The following is a 4,987-nucleotide window of genomic DNA, read 5'->3' as shown; positions in this document are numbered from 1 at the left end:
CAACATTGTGAAAATGACTCTACTACCCAAAGCAATCTACAGATTCAATGCAATCCCTATCAAACTACCACTGGCATTTTTCACAGAACTAGAACAAAAAATTTCACAATTTGTATGGAAACACAAAAGACCCCGAATAGCCAAAGCAATCTTGAGAACGAGAAAAGGAGCTGGAGGAATCAGGCTCCCTGACTTCAGACTATACTACAAAGCTACAGTAATCAAGACAGTATGGTACTGGCACAAAAACAGAAAGATAGATCAATGGAACAGGATAGAAAGCCCAGCGATAAACCCACGCACATATGGACACCTTATCTTTGATAAAGGTGGCAGGAATGTACAGTGGAGAAAGGACAGCCTCTTCAATAAATGGTGCTGGGAAAACTGGACAGGTACATGTAAAAGTATGAGATTAGATCACTCCCTAACACCATACACAAAAATAAGCTCAAAATGGATTAAAGACCTAAATGTAAGGCCAGAAACTATCAAACTCTTAGAGGAAAACATAGGCAGAACACTCTATGACATAAATCACAGCAAGATACTTTCTGACCCACCTCCTAGAGTAATGGAAATAAAAACAAAAATAAACAAATGGGACCTAATGAAACTTCAAAGCTTTTGCACAGCAAAGGAAACCATAATCAAGACCAAAAGACAACCCTCACAATGGGAGAAAATATTTGCAAATGAAGCAACTGACAAAGGATTAATCTCCAAAATTTACAAGCAGCTCATGCAGCTCAATAACAAAAAAACAAAAAACCCAATCCAAAAATGGGCAGAAGACCTAAATAGACATTTCTCCAAAGAAGATATACAGAATGCCAACAAACACATGAAAGAATGCTCAACATCATTAATCATTAGAGAAATGCAAATCAAAACTACAATGAGATATCATCTCATACCAGTCAGAATGGCCATCATCAAAAAATCTAGAAACAATAAATGCTGGAGAGGGTGTGGAGAAAAGGGAACACTCTTGCACTGCTGGTGGGAATGTGAATTGGTTCAGCCACTATGGAGAACAGTATGGAGGTTCCTTAAAAAACTACAAATAGAATTACCATATGACCCAGCAATCCCACTACTGGGCATATACCCTGAGAAAACCATAATTCAAAAAGAGTCATGTACCAAAATGTTCATTGCAGCTCTATTTACAATAGCCCGGAGATGGAAACAACCTAAGCGCCCATCATCGGATGAATGGATAAAGAAGATGTGGCACATATATACAATGGAATATTACTCAGCCTTAAAAAGAAATGAAATTGAGCTATTTGTAATGAGATGGATAGACCTAGAGTCTGTCATACAGAGTGAAGTAAGTCAGAAAGAAAAAGACAAATACCGTATGCTAACGCATATATATGGAATTTAAGGGGAAAAAAAATGTCATGAAGAACCTAGGGGTAAGACAGGAATAAAGACGCAGACCTACTGGAGAACGGACTTGAGGATATGGGGAGGGGGAAGGGTGAGCTTTGACAGGGCAAGAGAGAGTCATGGACATATACACACTAACAAACGTAGTAAGGTAGATAGCTAGGGGGAAGCAGCCGCAAGGCACAGGGATATTAGCTCGGTGCTTTGTGACAGCCTGGAGGGGTGGGATAGGGAGAGTGGGAGGGAGGGAGACGCAAGAGGGAAGACATATGGGAACATATGTATATGTATAACTGATTCACTTTGTTATAAAGCAGAAACTAACACACAATTGTAAAGCAATTATACCCCAATAAAGATGTTTAAAAATAAATAAATAAATAAAGGTCTCCTAACTGTTAAAAAAAAAAAAAAAAAACAAAGACTGTATCAAGAGACAAGGATATTACATAATGATGTAGGGATCAGTCCAAAAGAATATAACAATTGAAAATATATATGTACCTAACATAGGAGAACCTAAAGGCATAAAGCAAATATTCACAGATAAAAAGAAAGACATTGACAATAATACTAGGGAATTTGAACACCCCACTTACATCTAAGGGCAGATCATCTAGACAGAAATCAATAAGGAAACACTGGCTTTAAAAACCACATTACAAAAGATGGACTTAATAGATATATAAAGAACAGCCCATTCCAAAGCAGAGAGAATACACATTTTTTTCAAGTGAACAAGGAACATATTCCAGGATAGATCACATGCAAGGCCACAAAACAAGTCTCAGTAAATTTAAGAAAACTGAAATAATATCAAGTATCTTTTCTGACCACAATGCTATGAGTCTAGAAATCAAACACACACACACACACACACACACAAAGGCTGCAGAAAACCATAAATATGTGGAAGCAGTATGCTACTAAACAACCAAATGGTCAATTAAGAAATCAAAGAGAGAATCAAACAATATCTGGAGACAAATGAAAACACAATGATCCAAAATCAATAGTTTGGCTTTTCCTCAGCACTGCCTACAGAGATGACAACCATCACCTACGCAGCATCATGGCTGCCCTCAGACCCCTTGTGTAGCCCAAGATCATCAGAAAGAGGATCAAGAAGTTTATCCAGCACCAGTGAGACCAATATGTCAAAATTAAGTGTAACTGGTAGAAACCCAGAGGCAGTGAAAACAGGGTGTGCAGGAGATTCAAGGGTAAGATCTTGACACTCCACATCTGTTATGACAGCAACAAGAAAATAAAGCACGTGTGCTTCTGGAAGTTCCTGGTCCACAATATCAACAAGCTTGAAGTGCTTCTAAGGTGCAAAATATCTTACTGTGCTGAGATTGTTCACAACATCTCCTCCAAGAACTGCAAAACCACTGTGGAAAGAGCAGCCCAGATGGCCATCAGAGTCACCAATCCCACTGCCAGCCTGCATAACAAAGAAAATGAATAGATAGCTCAGGTGCATATTGTGTTTGTGTTAATAAAACCACGAAACTCAGAAAAAAATCAATGGGATGAGCAAGAGTGATCCTAAGAGGGAAGTTATAGCTATGCAGGTCTACCTCAAGAAACAAGAACAATTTCAAATAAACAATCTAAACTTACACCTAAAAGAACTAGAAAAAGAAGAATCAACAAAACCCAAAGTTTGTGGAAAGAAATAATGAAATCAGAGGAGAAATATACAAAATAGACTAAAAAAAAAATAAAAGAGAAAAGATCAATGCAGCTAAAAGCTAATCCTTTGAAAAGATAATCAAAATTGGTAAATCTTAGCCAGAATCATGAAGGAAAAAAGAGAGAGGACCCAAATCAAAAAAGTGAAAAGGGAGAAGTTACAGCTGACACCACACAGATATACAAAGGATTACAAGAGATTACTACAAACAATTATATGCCAATTAAACAGACAACTTAGAAGAAATGGACAAATTCCTAGAAATTTACAAAATCCCAAGACTGAAATAGGAAGAAATAGAAAATATGAAGAGACCGATTATCAGTAATGAAATTGAATCAGTAATTTAAAGCCTTCCAACAAACAAAAGTTGAGGAGGAATGACTTCTACCAAACATTTGAAGGAAAGTTAGCACCTATCCTTCTCAAATTGTTCCAAAAATTTCAGAGGAGGGAATGGTTCCAGACTTACTCTAGGAGACCTGCATCACCCTGACACCAAAGCCAGACAAGGTTATCACAGGAAAAGAAAATTGCAGGCCAATATCACTAATGAATATAGGTGTAAAAATCCTCAACAAAATAGTAGTCAATTGAATTCAGCTATACATTACAAGGATCATACATCATGACCAAGTGGGAGTTATCCCAGATATACAAGGATGGTTCAGTTTCCACAAATCAATTAATGTGATACACCACATTAACAAATTGAAGAATAAAAATCATATGATCATCATAATAGATGATTTTGACAAAATTCAATATCCACTTGTGATAAAATTATCCACAGAGCAGGTACAGAGGGAATATACCTCAACATAATAAAGGCCATGTATGACAAGCCCACAGCAAACACCATACTCAACAATTAAAAGATGAAAGCATTTCTTCTAAGATCAGGAATAAGACAAGGATGCCCACTCTCACCACTTTTATTCAAACTAGTATTGGAGATCCTAGCCATGACAATCAGCAAAAAAGAAATAAAAAGAATCCAAGTTGGAAAGGAAGAAATAAAGCTGTCACTGATTGCTGATGACATGGAAATAGCATGATGACATGCTATTAATGGAAAATCCTAAAGACACCACTAAAAAACTACTAGAACTCATCAATAAATTGAGAAAGGACCAGGACACAAAATTAACTTAAAAAAATCTGTTACATTTTTATACCCTAATAAGAAAGAGAAATAAGAAAACAATCCCATTTGCAATCACATCAAAAAAGAATAACATACCTAGGAATAAGTCTAACTAAGGAGGTAAAAGGCATGTACTCTGAAAACTGTGAGACACTGATGAAAGAACTTAAAGACAGTATATCTTTCAATGGAAAGATATACTGTGTTCATTTATTTGAAGAATTAACACTGTTAAAATGATCGTTCTACCCAAGGCAACCTACAGATTCACTGCAATCCTTATCAAAATACTAATTAAATTTTTCACAGAACTAGAATAAATAATTCTAAAATTTATATGGAAACACAAAGTACCCTGAATCACCAAAACAATCTTGAGAAAGATGAACAAAGCTGGAGGTATCATGTTCCCTGATTCCAAACTCTACTACAGCTACAGTCATCACACAACACTTGTTTGGCACTAGCACACAAACACACACATAAATGAATGGTTCAAAACAGAGAGCCAAAAAATAAAGCAATGTTTATATGGGCAATCAATTCTATGAGAAAGTAGGCAAAAATATCCAATGGGGAAAAGACAGCCTCTTTAATAAATGATGTTGGGAAAACTGGACAGGTACATGCAAAAGAATCAAACTTTACTACTTTCTCACACCATATACAAAAATTAACTAAAAAATGATTAAAAACTTAAATGTAAGACCTGAACTCATTAATCTCAAAGAAGAAAATATAGG

At 36.1% G+C, this 4,987-nt stretch overlaps 1 pseudogene; it reads left to right on the top strand.

Moving 5' to 3' along the window:
• The first annotated feature begins 217 nt into the window (after window positions 1–217).
• On the top strand, window positions 218–4,649 carry LOC149747629 (large ribosomal subunit protein eL32 pseudogene; annotated as a pseudogene).
• The last annotated feature ends 338 nt before the right edge of the window (window positions 4,650–4,987 follow it).

This window comes from Delphinapterus leucas, chromosome 14, assembly GCF_059928025.1.
Source record: "Delphinapterus leucas isolate spDelLeu-1000000601 "Yukka" chromosome 14, BTC_Dleu_Yukka2, whole genome shotgun sequence".
NCBI classification, from domain to species: Eukaryota; Metazoa; Chordata; class Mammalia; order Artiodactyla; family Monodontidae; genus Delphinapterus; species Delphinapterus leucas.
Note: the sequence above shows the minus strand (reverse complement) of the source record. Positions and strands in the feature narration are given on the sequence as shown.